This window comes from Chlamydotis macqueenii, chromosome 2, assembly GCF_036417535.1.
Source record: "Chlamydotis macqueenii isolate bChlMac1 chromosome 2, bChlMac1.mat, whole genome shotgun sequence".
Classification (NCBI taxonomy): domain Eukaryota; kingdom Metazoa; phylum Chordata; class Aves; order Otidiformes; family Otididae; genus Chlamydotis; species Chlamydotis macqueenii.
The window spans coordinates 113,658,046-113,676,849 of record NC_141557.1 but is presented as its reverse complement, the minus strand read 5'-3'; positions in this window follow the sequence as shown (position 1 = coordinate 113,676,849).

Genomic DNA, 18,804 nt, shown 5'->3' with positions numbered 1-18,804 from the left:
AACCATCGTTAGGACTAACTAGTAGATCCTCAGTAGTAAAAGCTTGTTTGCACCCTCCTTGCACCCATGGTGTTACTTCCCAGAGCTGCACCCTGATGGTGATACTCCTGTTGAAAAGCACCGTACTGCAGGAGTAATCCCAAAGGCTTTAATGGGACTGCTGCTGGATTAAAGTGCTGTTCTTTGTGAGGGAGCCTATTAGAATCTAGCTTCATCTTCATATTTGCCTTAAATGCATGTCTCCACTGAAAAACAAGGTCTTCTGTTGTATATTGTAAGAGTTTTATGTTGCCTTAATGTTGACTTGCAGCAGGAGCAATGCTGACAGAGAAAAACCCTGGAACTTCAAAGCTCTCTCGAATATGCCTTGAAAAGAAGGGATTCTGAGGAAGAAAAACATCGATCTGACCAGTTGGTCAGAGACCAGAGCAATTGTTGCAGCTAGCTAAATACTACTTTGAATCAATATTCTGAGTGTTCGTTCCCTGAACTGAAGCTGATCAAATGTATCTGTGCTTTATTTTTAACTCCAAGCTGTTAAAATTGCCAGCAAAGTAGCCGTCATGCCCGTAAGTGATACGAAGGGAACGGAATTTAACCTGCAGTTCTTTGCCAGAAGGTAATGAATGAATGGACTGGAAGTTACAGAGGGGCTGTGACTCGAATTTCAAGGCAAGTTGTAAGTTGGGGGAAATACGCAGTTAAATGGAGTCAGATGTGCTGTACATCAAGGGTACAGATGTAAATGAAACCTCAGGTGTGGTTCTGTCATGTCCCACTTTGTACTCTTGAGTCCTAAAATACCAGTTTTCTAGTGGAAAGGAATGAAAGAAGGATGACAGAGTTGTATCTGCCAGTCCTGGTCTTATCCCTCCTGTAACCAGTGCTCAAATGTCTTCTCTAGCTTTGTTAGTGCTGGTTCATCTATATCTTGTCTCAGCTGGCACAATCATGGCTTCCCTTGCTGATGCTCTAATATCGGTACAACTGCCCTTGCACCACCTTTGAGGTGCAGAGGGTGGCCAGGGTGAGACATCTACATGCTAAAGGCATAGGGACCATTTGTGTGTGCCATTTCCCCTGTCATCCTTAGGGCAGATGGTGGTGAGATGGCCCTAAGAAGAAATTCTAAAGGTGCCTAAGACACCTTTAGATTTAAGGCATCGGTAAAAACTTCCAAGAAAAAATCTTGGTGGTGATATGGTAGGATTGACACATGGTGTTGAGAAACTTGAAGCACATTTCAGGAGAGATCTTCTGCCTCCACTGATTTACATGGTACTGGTGTAACGGGCCACATCAGCAACTCACAAGGGGCCACGAGATCCCCTTGTACAGTTTCAACTGAGTAATTATTTTTGGAGGTAGAAAGCATGTGTGTGAGAAAAAGAAGTGAAGAGGAACAGGCTGTAGAGAAAGGTTTAAAAATTGCAGAACTTCAATTAGTGTTGAAATTCCTCTTTCTAATCTCAAGAAATGTCCTGGTTTAAGTTTCCCACTGCTCCAAACAGCGATGACGTGTTGCCACCTCTCCCTATTTTTGTTCTTGAGAAGGTACAGGAATTTTAAACTAACCACAATACCTAATCAGCATTTCAGTGGACTGAATATAATATCTGATAATATATCATGAAGCGTACAGTGCCCTTGGAAACAACCATTTGCAGTTTCTGTCTTTGGAACAACCCTTACAGCTCAGAGGAGAACCACAGAGTGACAACATGGGTGTGTTAATCCTTTGCAGGCTCAATAAGATGTGAATTTGTCTGAATAGCCATCTGCTGGTCTTAAGCCTTTAGTATTTTCTTGCCCACCAGAACAAGATTGGTGAGGGATATGTTTGTTGCTTGTATTGCTCTGTACAAAACATACCTGGACTGCAGAGAGAAGCAGGAGGATGATGGCCCATAAAGGTAAGAGGATGACAAATGCAGTTAGGGTCATTCATCCCAGGATTTCAAATGCTGAAATTCAGTATCCAATTGTTTCCAAAGTGGATATTTTTAAAGGTCATCAGGCCAAGTAATTTTAGGCCAAATGTGTGGCTATTTAAGGAAATGCATTACAGAGCATTAAGAGCGACTCCTGTGAAATGTCATTTTGATTGTGCCTGAATCTCTGCAGTTTTGCCCCAGTTCAGAGCCAGAGGACAGCACGCGGCGGGACAGGACGCAGTAATGCTCAATGCCAAACGGACTGGGACAAAGCTCTGAAAGGGGCAGATGAGGTTCAGGGAGGATCTTTCCTTTCCCTCTCCTGTTTGAATATTCCCTTGCAAGTGTTATGAAATGGAAACGCAATAGCCTGGTGTGGGTGAAACCTAGAAAGAGCAGCTCCCCGTGTGAAACATGCCAGCCTGGTTCACTGCTCACAGGACAAACCCTGTTCCGTGCCAGGGTGCCCAGCTTTAAGTAGGGAGGTTCCTCTCCCCAAACAACAGTGTTATGGGTCAGCGTTGCCCTGAGGGTGAGTGTTTTTAGAGGGGAGGAGGTATGCAGGTGGAAGAGAAGTGGTTTGCAAGAGAAGCAGGACTGCTTTGTCCTGTGAATGCACCAGGATGGTGCTATGCCAAGTTCCCTGGGCATGGGGTTTGCTGGTTTTCCGCCGGCTGTGCAGACAAGGAGCCTTTCCTCTGGCTGTGGATGTGGTCCCTGACCTGGGCCATGCTCCCCAGTCATCGCTCTGCCCTCCTGCAACATCGCCTCTGGAAGCAGCCTGGCCCTGCGTGTGCAGCGGAGGACTTCAGCAGGCTGTTTGAAGTCCATCAAAGGGATCTTTCGCATGGTGTGACCGACTTAGAGGCTTTTTTTTCTTTTGCATTAGCTGCAGAAGGAATAAAACAGAACGGATGCGGGACATGGCCATGCTTTGTCTGGTGCTGGAGCATGGATGCTTCGGCAGGACAGACTGCCAGAGGAACGTAATCTCTGCCCTCACTCTTCCTGACCAGGGCTGATGGAGCTGTTTTTCCAGTGAATTTCCGGCTAGGCTATTAAAATAAACTTCTCCCTCAAAGCTTCTGCCTTGAAGCAGCCACGCTGCCTCTCTATTTGCCTTCTTTCTGTAAATCTCTGGGCTGCTGAATGGGGCTTTTCTCTCCCAAGCTTTCCCCTGTTCAGCTGAAATCACCCCCTGCGCAATCTTCGAGAGCACTAATACTTCAGTCACACGAAACCACTCTTTTAAGGACTTAGAGGGGTCCTGCCCCTTTGATAGTTATCTGGAGGCCACCCATCAGCTGTACCACAACCTGAAGTGAACTGGATGTTGTGCTGTGCCTTGTGCATATTTTATCTTTAAGTCACTAGGCAAGAGGGTTGGGTTATGTCTGTTTTTATTTTGTTTTGTTTGTATTTTAATCATCGTTATTTGCAGCCAAATTCTAAAGTCCACGGCTAGGGCCCCTACAGTTATATGCCCTTTTAACTCTTGCGGGGGGTGGGGGGGGACAAAAATTGCGTCATGACCTTATGATATGAGCATAAGCAAACCCGCTGTGGGGGCAAACTCATTGGGGGATAAAAAAAATATGATGATTCAAGGTAACAATATCCTCAACCTGAGATCATCATTTTGATGAAGGCGGGGGGTCACAGCTGTCTGTTGATCAGAAGTTTTTTTCTTCCCTCTGTTTCTGCTGTGACCCTAAATAAAACCTCAAATGCCAGCTCAACAGCAAGACCAGGGAACGCAGCAATGGCAGGAATAAATCCCTCCTTTCTGCTTTGGGGGGTTTCTGTGGACAGGGTTGTCTTTCAAGAGCCTTAACTAATTTATTTTTTCCTGCTAGCTCCAGAACTTGGAGATTCAAATGATCTCCCTCCTACCATGGATCCCTTTCTAAAACCATAGGTAAGGGGTCCCCATCCGGCTGAAGATGTAATTGAAAGGCATATACAAATAAAGTGTTTAATTCCAAGATTTTCTGGTATTTTGGTTGAGAACCTGCTGCATTCTGAAGCTTACGTTGTGCTAGATTTTAAAAACACATGTCCATCCAAGAGCACAACATGAATGAATACGAGCATTAAATTCTGCTGACCATTCACTTGCAAATTTTTCCGCCGCATGTGATTCCAGGACAAATATTGATTGAATAACCTCCGTGTGTGTGAAGTATGGCCCGACACCCAGAGCGACCTTTCTCTTCCGTGTCTAATCACCAGAGATAGCTGTAAGCTTCCTTTTGTACCAGAAATCTTGTTTCATAACCCCGCTCCCCTGCTCTTTGGAACCAGAGTTTCTCCGTTTGTTTGTTCAGCCAGTTGAGGTCTGCTGGGATATTTCTCTGTTTGATTTGCTTGTTAGCTTTGTCGCTGGCTGAAATGGCCCCCAGGGCTGGGGCTGGTTTGTTCAAGGCTTTTTTTTTTTTAATTCTGGAAGAGTTGGTGGAAGGATTTGTTCTCCATAAGTCAGCTGGCATTGCTGCATGTGAGGTTTTGAGGTTTTCCTTGCTGCTCGTCCGCCCGGATGGACGGCACAGTGCGCATGAACATGTGTGGGCACTGAGTATCTGATGGGTCTCCTGTGGGTTTTATCCGATGGGCATCTCTTTTTATTTATCAAAGCGCCAGCTGATATTTTTAGATGCCGATTTTTTGGGATGCAAGGCATTGGCAGCTTTTCTTATGGAGGTGCTGAGCCCTTGGGGCGGGTGAAGAGGGGAGGGAGTTGGGCCTGCTGTTTGCAAAGCTGGGGAAATGGAGGATGCAGTGGAGCGAAGGGGTTTGGATAACACGCCGTCTCTTAGGGATGCTCTTTGTTACAGTGAAAGAAGACAAATATTATAATTGACCTTATAATTGCTTCTCACAAATGCAGAGTGCAGTGTACAAGGCTCCTATAGAGCCCACAGCCTCCCTGGAGGCTTCACACAGGAAAGGTTGGGGAGCTTCCAGGTCCCCCCACACTCTTCTCCCTACCCAGCCTCCTTCTACGTCCTGGGCTACGGTGGTGGGACTTGGGGCCTGGATTTATTTTTTTGACATTCATGCCCTCACCAAAACTGCTGATCATAGAATCATAGAATGGTTAGAGTTGGAAGGGACCTTCAAAGGTCATCTAGTCCAACTGCCCTGCAAGGAGCAGGGACATCCCCGACTAGATCAGGTTGCTCAGAGCCTCATCCAGCCTGGCCTTGAATGTTTCCAGGGATGGAGCATCTATCACCTCTCTGGGCAACCTGTTCCAGTGATTCACCACTCTCATTGTAAAATATTTCTTCCTTATATCCAGTCTGAATCCACCCTCTTCTAGTTTAAAACCATTAACCTTTGTCCTATCACAACAGGCCCTGCTGAAGAGTTTCTCCCCATCTTTCCTATAAGCCCCCTTTAGGTATTGGAAGGCTGCTATAAGGTCTCCCTGGAGCCTTCTCTTCTCCAGGCCGAACAGCCCCGACTCTCTCAGCCTGTCCTCATAGGAGACATGCTCCACCCCTCTGATCATCTTTGTGACCTCCTCTGGACTCATTCCAACAGGTCCATGTCCTTCTTATGCTGGGGGCTCCAGAGCTGGACACAGTACTCTAGGTGGGGTCTCACAAGAGTGGAGTAGAGTGTCAGATTCACCTCCCTCGACCTGCTGGCCATGCTCCTGTTGGTGCAGCCCAGGATGCGGTTGGCCTTCTGGGCCACAAGAGCACATTGCCGGCTCATGTTGAGCTTCTCGTCCGCCAGCACTCCCAAGTCCTCCTCCTCAGGGCTGCTCTCAATCCATTCTCTGCCCAGCCTGTATTTGTGCCTGGGATTGCCTTGACACAGGTGCTGGACCTTGCACTTGGCCTGGTTGAACTTCATGAGGTTGGCACGGGCCCACCTCTCCAGCCTGTCAAGGTCCCTCTGGATGGCATCCCTCCCTTCCAGCGTGTCGACGGCACCACACAGCTTGGTGTCGTTGGCGAGCTTGCTGAGGGTGCACTCTATCCCACTGTCCATGTCACTGACAAAGATGTTGAACAGGGCTGGGCCCAACACGGACCCCTGAGGGACGCCACTCGTGACCGGTCTCCACATGGACATTGAGCCGTTGACCACCACTCTCTGAGTGCGGCCATCCAGCCAACTCCTTATCCACCGAGTGGTCCGTCCATCAAACCCATGTCTCTCCAGTTTAGAGAGAAGGATGTCGTGCGGGACAGTGTCAAAAGCTTTGCACAAGTCCGGGTAGATGATGTCCATTGCTCGTCCCTTGTCCCACCGATGCTGTCACCCAGTCATAGAAGGCCACCAGATTGGTCAGGCACGATCTGCCCTTAATGAAGCCATGCTGGCTGTCACGAACCACCTCCTTGCTCTCCATGTGCCTCAGCATGGTTTCCAGGAGAATCTGCTCCATGACCTTGCCAGGCACAGAGGTGAGGCTGACCGGCTTGTAGTTGCCCGGGTCCTCCTTGTTCCCCTTTTTAAAAACGGGGGTTATGTTCCCTCTCTTCCAGTCATCGGGGACCTCACCAGACCGCCATGATTTCTCAAATATGATGGCCAGTGCCTTGGCAACTTCATCCGCCAGTTCCCTCAGGACCCACGGATGGATCTCATCAGGTCCCATGAACTTGTGCACCTTCAAGTTCCTCAGATGATCCTGAACCTGCTCTTCGAGTACAGTGGGCGGTTCTTCATCCTCGCAGTCCCTGCTTGTGCTTTCCACAGCTTGGGTGGAGGGACAAGAGCCCTTATCGGTGAAGATTGAGGCAAAAAAGTTATTGTGTACCTCAGCCTTCTCTGTGTCCCGGGTAACCAGGACACCAGTTTCCTTCTGGAGGGGCCCTACATTCTCCTTGGACTTTCTCTTGTCCCCTACATACCTATAGAAGCTTTTCTTGTTGCTTTTTATATCCCTGGCCAGATTCAAAAAGCAACAATGTCCAGGCCTTTTAAGGCCCCTTGCAATCCTAACCATTCTATGATTCGCTATGTGAATGTATGGAGCACACATTGCTCTTTTCTATAGCCTAAGAAACAGTAGTATTTCTTCTCATGTTAACTACAATGTTCATACTTTATTTATATAAAATATTCCTATTTCTCCGTAGATTATGATTCTTACTTCTCTCTATAAATATATATATTTTTAAATAAACACACACACACTGTATATATATCTCAATAAATTCATATATGTATATACACATATATATATATATCCCTGCCCTCCCCTTTCCTTCTCTTCTCACAGCCTGAGCAATCCCACTGAGGGGACAGTAACTTTCCATGACAAATGCTTTTCCTATGACTGTTTTTTGTTTTTGAAGCCTGTCACATGAAAATAGACATAATATTTTCATTTTGGTTGTCTATAAATAAATAGAAAGATGACTTCCAGAATGTGTTACTAGAGCAAATCAAGTTGTTCTAGGATTACTACCTTTTCAAAAAATACTCTTATGATTTACGTGCAAATAACTCCCTACTTTAAAAAGTACTGTGATGATGAACCGAAATCTCTGTTACACAGTGGTTTCTTACAGCAGCTTTTGATTTTGGTTGGTATTTGAGGGAGATGGGATCTAAAGCAAGACCCAGGAGGGACCTAGCATCACCGTGAGATTTGGATTTTGCCTGCTGTGAGCAAGCATTGCTAAGGCAGCCCCACAGCACAGAGGCAATGTCAACACAGTCTCAAAGGAAAATTCAAATGGAAATATTTCCTTTAATGCCCAGCACAGGGGTACTGTTACTGACTCAGAGCTTTAGCCGGCTCCGAGCTGAGACCCTTTGGCAGGGTGACAGGATGCTCCCGACCCTTGGTGTCCGGGCGTGTGGGACGGCAGGTCCCACAGAGACTTTTTGCTTCCACTGGGATATATGCCTAATTTCACATGGGAACAGGCCTCCCTCCTCCATGGAGGGTGTGAGTAAGCTATATGTCCAGACCTAACCTCTGGTGCAGGAAATCTCCAAACTTCTGGAAGCTGGAATGCTGTGCCCTGGGAAGAACGGTGTGCTATACCAGTATCTTTTCCTATACTTTTCCTTTAAGTCGGAGCTGGGGTTTAGTGAACCTCTGCTGCACATAGATGTGCTGCTCTTCCCATGGCTATCTTTTAGACCTGTGGACCAAGCCTTGAAGCTGCCTTTCAACTTTAAAATTCCAGTACGGGCAAAAGGGGACCTTCATCAGGATCTGGGCCTCGGTGAGGAAGACTGTCCATGCAGCACGCACGAATGCGCAGTGCACTGATAGGGAACAGGTCATGCCAGACCATTTTGCATTTGGGTCGCTTTGACAGGCATGTCTCACTGTTCATTTCCCTGGTACGTGCTTTGGAAATCCCTGCTCTAGAAGTGTCTACCTGCTGAGTGAGCAGGCTGAATATTAGGTGGAGGCTAGAGAGAGCCTCCTTAAGACATGCACGGTCAGAGGGTTTTGCAGCTCAAACATAGACTATACTGTGCCCATCTGCCTTCACCTAGCTGTTTCAGTCACTTTAAGAGTTTCTTTCTTTCTTTCTGTGTAACTATTGAGATGTGGGATCAGTCTTCCTTCTCCTAGAGAGTTGAATCTGAAATCTCAGCTCAGCCTCCTTTAGACTGAGGGTTAAGCCACCCTTCTGCAAATCTTAGCGAGGAGAGAGACGAGAGACCATGAGTCTTTTCCATTCCCCCTGTCCCAGAGAAGAGAGCTCATGCAAGGTAGAAGTGCTCTGGCTTTAGAGAGGAGTTTGGGGATGCAGGCACAAAACAGGGAGATGGGTATCTTGGAAAAAGGGGAACCAGGCCAAGCTGTGCAATATGCTGCAGAATGGCATACAAGACTTGCAAGGAAGTCACGTGGTGGTATCAGTGTCATGAGGCTGTGGGTGGAATGAAATCCTAACTCACATCCATCTGGGAGCTGAAAAAGTCAGTGGGGGCTGAAAAGTGGTCTCTGAAATGTGTTTTCTGCTGAGGGACTGTCACGTCGAGATGTGCTCCACACTTGGCTGGTACAGCTCTCTGAGGCAGAGGATGTCCCTGCTTTGCAATAGCAATGGTCAAACCTGCATGCGGGTGGTGGATGTCAGTACGGTGTGATGCAGGTGGGGACAGATGCCTGTCCCCATCCCTCAGGCAGGACCCCAAGTGAGCTTTCTGCCTGTCTGAGCACCCACAGGAGCACAGCTTGGACAGAAGCAAGTGGGAGATGATGATACAAACTGGAGGCCCAATGGTGTTGGCTGCTCAGCTTGCAAACATCACCAGGTGAACCCAGACTTTTCCCCAAGGACACCTCCAAAGCAGCCCTCTGGAAATTACATGTTTATTGCTCCTTTTTTTTTGTTTCTTTTTTTCTTTTTTTTTTTTTTTTGACATTGTCTGTTTCAAGGAAAGCATTAGAAAGCAGGAAGAAATTTTTCTTTTTCTTGCCCTTTTTTCAACCTAGAGCTGCAACTGAAGGCTTCAGCACGGGACTGTCTCAGAGCCCTGGGTGTGCATGCATCCTGTGTGACAGGCCTGCCTCATCTCAACAGACGGCTTATAAAAGGTTATTTAAAAACGCTACTTTGCAGGGGAAAGGGAGAGCATGGACCAGCTATCGACACTTGCAAATGCTTGCAAAGTGAAACCAGCTCACTTGGGCAGGCAGACGCGTAAGGCTGACCTGCTGCCAGCCTGGCTTTTGTTTTCCTGGAGGGAGGACGCGAGGCGTCACCTGTGCAGCTTGCGGTCTCCGCTCAGTCAGGCAGTGGATCAGTTGTTCCAAGCAGTGTCGCAGCCAACCCAGCCGGTCATCCTGGCGTGTGCTGAGGCGGTGTTTCCGCTTGATACCATGTCTCAGGAATTTTAAAGGGACTTTTAAAGGATCTCAGGAATTTTGAAGGGTTTGAAAGCTTTCCACCGCTCTGCTTTCGCAGGAAGGCTTTTCCTGTGCTTGTTTATGGGTTTGGTGCTCAGAGCAAACAGATGCTTGTTTAGAAACAGGTCAGAATTCCCAGACTTATAGGAAATGCTCTCTGCTTTATTTTGCAGTGTCTAGTACCCAAAGCTAAGCACGCAAGCTGTCCCTGTGAATAACCTGAGCCGTTCTCCCATTCAGGGCACTTCTTGTGCACGCCGAGAGCTCTCTCGCAGCGTAAGCGCTGGGAGACCATCTGTGCACGAGCTGGAGAAATTTCTGTAAATATTGCTGTTATTTTGAAGGTGCTGGGCTAAATGATTTATTAGTGTGCTCAGCGCTGATGTTGAGAGGGTTCTTCTCAGGTTGGCTTTTATCACTGACACCTCCTTACGGGGTCTCGGTTACTGGAAAATTCCTGGTAACTGGATAGTGGGAGGGACCTGCAGCCCTGGGTCATGTAGCTGAGGATCTTGGGCTCAAAGCTGTGTATAATCACTCGCAGTGTGAGAGAATGAAACCCACAGGCACAGCCATCCTGGTGGCATGGCCCTGTGCTAGTGAAATCCAATGGGAAGAGACCCCGTGTGTCTGTAAGCCTTCCCTGTTTAAGGAAGATCCTTGGTTTAGAAACCAGAGTAGTCTAAAACTTATTTAATATCAGACTTTAGGTCACTTATTCATCCCCACTGCTTTCAGCAGAGCAGAGCCCCAGACATGGGGACTCTGTTTTGATGTTCATGAAGCTTTATTTGTTGGGGGTTGCTGGATCCAACACCCCAACAGGCGAGGAGAGCCTGTAGCCAGGCTGAGCAGGAGTTCCCAGTAGGCACACACACAAAACCTGCGTACACCTGGCCACACAGCACCACCCAGGAAACGCAGCACTCTCACAAGCAGCACAAACAGCTTCGGTCCTGTCCTCCTCTGTGTCTGGTGGAGATGAAGGTCCCCAGACCCCACAGTCCCCCCACCAAAGCTGACCTGGAACCCCTGGCCCTGCCAGTAGCCACCTCCTCCAGCATCTGGCCTGGGCCTAGCTCCACTTTGATACCTGTCTCCCAAGCCACCTATCCCACTTGCCTGCCAGCAAGAGTAGGGACCCAGGGAAGTAGTTAAACAGAGTTTAAGGAGCATCAGTACAGATAGCAGCACTGAGACGCAGGGCATGGCCAGACAAGTATACTGACCAGCTGCTGTTGACATGCATTTGCCTCTTTCATCCCCTAATTTTCCCACACTTGTTGTTCCTCAAAGCACCATGATCCCTCCCTTTTGGTGCTTATGATTGCTCCCTATAACATCGTATGAGTTTGTGAAATCCCCAAATGCTTTCCCCTGCATCCCTTACTGTGTCCCACAACACCCCTCAGTCTGTGAGGTGCTCGGGAGACCCTCTCCCATTGTCTCACTCTGATGAATTGTCTCACCTCTGGCCCACGGGGCTGAGGCTCCCCTGGAACAGCTCTGCAAGAGGCCGGGGAGGGACTAATGTCCCCAGTGAGGTTATCAGGGTCTCCCCTCCTGCTGTCGTGCCTCCGCTCTCCTCTCTGTGCAGGGTGAGCCTTTTGTCACAAAACTTAAAAACACTAGGTCTGACATATGGAAAACATCCTTCCTCCCAGGTTATTTTGAAAGCTTTGCTTAAATAAAAGCAGAAATTTGTACAATCATTTGATTGTAGGGGCTGGAGCTTTAGCAATGCAGCAGCTGTGGGCTTGGTGGTGAGATCACAACCCTTGAAAGCATTGCGGGGGTGAAAATGGGAATGTGGGATGGAAAACACAACCAAAATACCTAAATGCACATTAGTAAATAGCAAAAGAGAAAAAACTCAGAAGGGCTGTCAGTAGGCCAGAAAAATCCTGGAATTGCACATGTTGAAAATTCATGAAACCTCCTTGATATGAAGTTACATGCAGTCTCTATTATCCCAAAGCATTAAAAAAAAAAATAGTAGGCTAGTAAGTGGGCAGTTCAGAAATCCTCCCCAGAAAATTCTCCCCTTCGGCATCAGCCATGGCAAGGAACGTCAAGTCTTTGATGTTGTAGCTTTTTTTACCTTTCAAAAGAATGAGAGATGTGCAGAGCAGCAGATATTCTCCAGGAGGTCTGTGGGAACAGCAGCCACAGACATAATCACATTATGTCTTGGCCATCCTTATGTTAACATAATTCTCAAAGTCTGGGGAAACAGAGAATATTTTCACACAAAACTCCCTCCACATGAGTTGTCCTCTGCCAGTGCCCCAACCCATAGCCAAGCTTTTTGCAATGGGATGTGAATTAGAACACCTTGCTTTCTAAATGCTGAACTACTTCATGTTTCAGAGCATCTTGAGTCTCTTGCCCTTTGAAATAAGATCCTGTTTTGAAAGCATTTCAAGTTAGCTACCAAAAGCCTGAATCCAGAATTGTGAGAGAGATGGGAAATTGATGAGGAAAATATTTTACCATGAGGAACATCAATGATGCCCCTTGGCAGGCAAACCTCAGTTTTGTTCCTAAAAGTTATGTACATCTAGGACTTGGAAAAGTTGAGCAGATTAAAGCAAGGTGCTACCTCTAGGTAGCAAATCCAAGAGGCAGAAAGAAGTGTTTGTTTTTGGGAGACTCCTGTGAGTCTCGTAACTGTACATTGAAGGCAGTTCCCTCTAGGAGAATGACTCAGTGCTTACAACAGCTCGTGGGTGTCTTTGCTTGGTGTAAAAAGAGCTACCACGAGTTATGGGGATGTGGATGAGAGCCCCTAGAGTAGGTCATGTCAAGTTTACATACCCATTTGGAATAATCATTTGTAGTCTCTTGGTAACAAATGCCTTAAGTCTTAGTGTTCATATTCTCATGTCCTTCCCAGTTCAGTCCTAGGATAAACAGATTCTGCAGAAGTTTTCTTCTGAGAAAGCCCACGAGATGCATTTTTATAAATACTGAATTGGAAATAGTTTTCTGTGCAAAGGGAAATACATATTTGAAAAAAATTGTTTCAGTGCTAGTTCCCCTTTTTCAGGAACATAAATGCTTTTATACATTAACCCCTTTTGGTGAGGGGATCATCTATGTGGTAACTTTAAACAGCTGGCACAGCCTGGAGACCACCAGTCTCCATAGCACGTACCTGTTTTTTAAAAAAAGTATTGATCACATTTAATGACTTATGAAATCTCAGTTTCCATAATGCTATGTTAGAACTGTTTGGTCATCTAATGTCTCAACAACATTTTCAGAAAAGCCTTAACAAAGTCTTAATGAGTGCACTTGTGGAGTGACTTACCAGTAAGCAAGCACCACTAACCCAAGACTCCCCTGGCTCGATGCTCTCCGTTAACTGAGGCAAAAGATGAAACAGATGAGACATCTAGGCAATTCCTTTCTCTAGAATGCGTAGTACCTTTCAAGAGTCACTAAGAAAATACTCTGTGTCAATACTGAGAGGCTGAGGAATAAAAAGGGCTTGTTGACACCTCCCCACCTTAAAGAGTTAACTCTTTCAACACAGGCTTGGGAAGAAGAGAATCATATTTGTGATGGCTTCATGTGCTTATCTGCTACAGACTAAGAGAGAAGTAGAGGGAAGTATGGCTAAAAACATATTCTTTATAACTTTTTATATTTCCTTTTTTCCATGCTTAAGTGTCAAATTATTAGGACTGAACTTCAAAAGTCCCGTTGGTTTGTCTGAATATTTTGCCAAGCATGTTACAATTTATTAGCAATTAATAGAATATATTTGGCAGGCTAGCAAACTGAGAAGTAGTCAATTGATGCCCAGCAAGCAAAACACTTTAGAAATGCATATGAGTACAGTGATTTCAGAGAGGTTGTCACATTAAGTTTGAGTTTTTTGTCTGCTTCTATTAATTTGACAGTAATGATATAAATTGAATTGCACTAGGACAGATTGAAATACTTCAAGAAGTTTAGCATTTCAAAACCAATTCTTTTGGAAAGAAAAAGAAAATTTTTGGCTTTTTGTTACAAAGTGGAATTCCACTACAATTTGAGATACTGGATGGAACAGAAATAGGAAATCAGCTTTTCTGGTTTGCAGGGATCAGTGTCTTGGTTTTAATTATATTCATCCTTACACTTACGTGATAAGAGTACCTGCATTTTTGCAACCTAGCTTAAGTAAAAGAAAATTTGAATTAAAATAATTGCCTCTTCTAGGACATCTGTTCAACATTAAAAGAATATAAACTCATTATCTGATACACATTATCCAAGATAATGTTAGCATTTTTTTTTCATTTTATGCTTCTTTTGAATTGCAGCTTAAATTCCCAAGCTCTCTGAAATGGTGAGTCATTAGGAATGTCATTTCAAAGACTGTATTTAATCTCTTTATCTTTTCCCACAACTGATTTACCCAAGGGCTGAAGGGCACATGTAGCAGATTCCCAAAGGCCCCCAAATCATTCGTTCTTTCTTATCTAGACTTACTTTATTCTCACTTTATTTAAAACTGTTGTAAAAAGACTCAGTGAGTTGATAATCTTAACTGTGAGGGAATTGGGTTGCTTTTATCACGACATGGATTTGTACTGATGACTGGATCTGAGTTTTGCCTCCTCTGTTTTTGTTTCGCGTGTCTGATCCACAGCATAGTCTCCTGTCTCTTTCTACTGTCTTTGGAGTACAGGCGCATAAAGGTCTTGTCTTTTCTGTCATTATGGAGTTTTTTTTTAAATCCTCCACATGAAACTGTGGGCCAAGTGTGAACAATGTCAGGTAAGGTATTAAGTGAGTGAAAACTAATTAATTCAAAATAGTTATTAAAAGTTGATGAATATCAGACATAAAAAAAAAAAAAAAAAATCAAAGACCTAACTTATCTCTACTCTGAAGTTTAAAGTCCTAGGCAAGAACATCAAGGATTTTCAACATAAACTACACAGAAATAAGAAGGAAGGAAAAAAAAAAAAGAAATCTTCTGTATTTCCCAATTGTGGTTAAAATGATATTTATTCTGTTACAGTGGTTGAAATGTATTAATATGTGTCATCACCACATGGAAGGGGTATCTTTGGAGGAGAAATGGGTGGAACAGTGGTAGACACAGGGCTCTTCCTACCATTATTTCTGGGGAGATTTTCCTTACTTTTCTTTTCTGGTATCTCATGTGTGTCACCAGGTTGTGTTTAAAACTTTGCTTGTGCATTGGCTAGTTCCAAGCGTAGCCACTTATTGGTGTAGAAAGCATGTACCAAATGTTACTGTTCTGACCTGGTAACATATTCTAGTTTGAGGATGCCTTCCCAATAAATACATGCGTTTAGCTTAAAACAGCTTCCTTGTCTGTAATGAAAAACTTTTCTCCAGCATTGACCTTAAGCACTAACTAATTTTCCTAAAAAGATGCTAAAAAGGAACCTTGGCTATAAATGAGACTCTGATTAGCTTTGTTCAAGGCTGGAATGCAGACAAAAACCACCCAAGGGCAAGCGGTCTTCAAATGTCCTTCTCAAAGTTCCTACTGGGCAGGGTTATCTCCCATTGTTGCCAAGTGTGGGAGACAGACATCGCTGTCCTTGACTGGAGACTCTCAGTGCCTCTCTTCACAATGAACATGATGCAGTATCTCCTCCCAGCCACCTGGGAGTCCATGTGGCTCTGCTGTGATGATGCTTGCACCTCAAGCACTGTGCCCAGGATGCCAAATATCTAGCCATGTGCGTATCCTAAAAGGACTCTGAAGAGGAGAAGCAGATTAAAAAGAGTGGGAGACAGAAGACACAATTGTAACCCAGGAAAAATCTCATATTAATATGATCATAAAAGGGAGAAGAGATTTATCTATATTTACAGCACTCATAATTTCAAACTAGATGGTCAAAATGCATTCCGTAAAAATACAGCACATCCTTGTTCTAAGACACAGCAACCCAACCTGTGCTGGCTCATCACTTTGTAGCCTGTAAAATAATTCACATAAGACAACACTGTTTATATAATCTATAACACATAATTTTTCCATGTGCTGACATATAGGAACACAAATTGTCCTCCAAGACTGCACACAAAGCACACACTAAAGAAGCAAGAATTCTGAGGAGAAAGCTTTACATCTCAGTTTTTATCTGATAAAACCGTTCTACATGGGCATGAAGCAAGCTTGGTCCATCTTCCATTGAGTCAAACTTTGGGCTTATTTCTGCACTGTCGCACTCCCTCCCTTGGTAGTTAGTTGCTCATACTTGTACACAGAGAATGCTCCTGGAAATTTCATGCTTACTCTGTGCAGGAACAAAGCAAAGACTGACTCTGTTCAGAGCAAGCAGTCTTTCTGCACTAAGACACAACAGAAAGGTATCATCAGTTTGTTCTTCCAAACTTTGCACAACTGATTTATTTGAATACAGCAAAGCCCTTTCTTTGAGGATCGGGGCTGACAAGGCCAGGTTTATTTTTATGTTGATTATTTCTAAAAAGAAGAGTCCACTGATACCCCATGCTGTATCAACAACTAGCACCTCATCACTCTCTTCCACTCCTTCCTCTTCTTCTTCTGCCAATAATTTTGTTCTCTTGTGGTTTTGTTTTGTTTTGTTTTTTTTTTTCCTCTGACAGGAGTTTTCACTAAATCAGCAGACAGACATTGTTTTCCTCCTGCTTCATTAGAGACAAGCCATTCATCCTTTTTGTGTGAGAAAGGCAAAGTTCAAAAGCACAACTAATTAGAAGCAACTAATGACCAAGTTGGCCTCACAGGCAGCGCAGGAAATGCAGTTTCCCTGCGGACATTTTAACAACAATCTGTCTGATGTTTGTGCTCCAAGCAGCCCAAGAAACGGTTTATGATCAAAGGTTTGCTTCTCAGGCTGAGATTTGTTTGCAGACTGGACAGAAAGTGCTCTGGATGTGTTAAAGCCATCAGCTTTCTATCTTTATGTTTTTGGGAAGGACACTAGGCAACCAACTTGAAGGCTGTACAATTGTTGGGCCTATGCCACTGCCTGAGCATCACAAACTTGAATATATGCTAAGACTCACTCACAATACAGGAGTGATGCTCTGTACTCCAGTACTCCAGAAGAAGCTCTGCTGGAAACCTTGAGAGTTACCTTGGATCTGAGTTAAGAAAAGCTGACTTTCAGAAACCACCTCAGCCCATTCCAATGGGAGTAGTTTTTGATGATGTCAAATGAAGGAGTTTTTTAGATATTACTGTCTCTTTTGGGGCTGTTACTATGCGAACATCAAGTCTTCAAGTTCTCCCAGTCATAGCTACTGTGGTATCATTATATATCTACGTATCTGTTAAAAAATATTAACAAATCCTGGTCTCAATTACACCAAGTTTTCGGTTCGTTTGTAAAATGAGAAGAGGCAGCGTGTGGACACAGCTGAATCCCAAGACACTGTCACAGACAGAGAGAGAAAACTAGAAAGCAGCTCGGGCTGTCCTGGCAGGAGTGCCAGATGGTGGAGCTATGACCCAGCAGGCACTGCTATTCACAGATTCCCATTTGGATGCTCATACTTGAAGAAATTTCCCCCCGTATCTGAACTTGTGCGTAAGAAAGTATACAAATACTTGGCTCATAAACATTGGTTTTAGTTAACTGTCCCAATCTCCTGCAAAGACACAAATCTACTTCAGCTTATGGTTTTTATCCAAAATTCCCTTTCTTCTTCACTGCTTACAGATGTGGAAAAACCAGCTCATGAAAGAACCCAGTCCACTCCTCCGACAGCACAGCTGACTGATTGCGACACGCTACCATGCCATAAAGAGGACAAAGACAGCCAATGCTAATTATGAATGTAACAATCTTTAAAGTTCTTTTTTTTTTTTAGCAGACTTTCCTTGCTGGGTTTGACTGGCTCCCTTTTTCCTTCCATATCCTCCGGGCAAAAAAAAAAACCAAAAACATTATTGCAAGAGTTTGCTAAAAATATAGGTAAGCTGTAATGAGAAATTGCTTTTAGAAATTACTGCAAATAGAAATCTTTAACTGAATTTCTATTTTTTTTAAAGTTTCAGGGTTGTTTTCTTATATACAAAAGTTGCTGAGACTTCTGGTATTTCTGTAGGAATTTCTCTTACTTTTTGGAAGGGAAGTCAGTCTATTTCTACATTTTTTTTAATTGATCTCTTACTTGTTAAGATGAAGTCTAGTTCTTAATAGTGAAATATTTCTTTTTCTGGCATTAAAACAGATAGGCAAGAGACCTAAAATTTTACAGGCAACTGAAGCCTTAAGAAATCTGCTAAAGAGGAAATGGTAATTCTTATATTGTTTTAAGTGTAAAAGCAGTTCCGTACTGTCCTCTAGTGGAGCAGTAATATCCTCACGGACATTAACCGCTCCTTCTGCTTGTCAGTAAACCTGCTGCCCCCTTAGTGAGCAGCCCTTATTTACTGCTTCCACACTTCATGATTTTATTGGCATCTATCACACCCCTTCTTTTGTGTCTCCTTTTCAGACTGAATCTTACCTTATTCTGCTTTGCAAACTCCCCCCTTCTTTTCTATATTCCAGTTCTACTTGCACAGTGAATAATGTAACCAACTTTCTACTTTGCCTGCCATTCTTTCTCAGCACTTAGAAATAGGCTGATTAAATGGGTCCTAGCAGAACTTCACTGTATTTTTCTCCCACTGTGCTGACTTAGGTACCTTTAAACAGGCATGATCTAGGAGAGAACTTTTCCTTTAATACCATAACAAGTTGGTTCTACCACAAGCTGTCAGATGAATCATGCTTTGACATCTTGAAAGAGTCTAAAAGACCATCACAATGACTTGCCTTTAAAGTGTTGACTTTCCACCTTACATTTGTCCATAGGTCTGAAAATCTTGTTCATCATACTCTTATCAATTAGCCCACTGTTGCCAATACTCCATAAAACTCATCAGGCTGCAGCTCCATTGATGTTCTTGGAGTCTTTTTTAAAGTCTGATGGAAGAATTGTCACTTTGTACTCCTTGAACATGAAAGCTGCTTTAAGTGACAAGTTCCATGCTACATTGAGGAGGTCAGC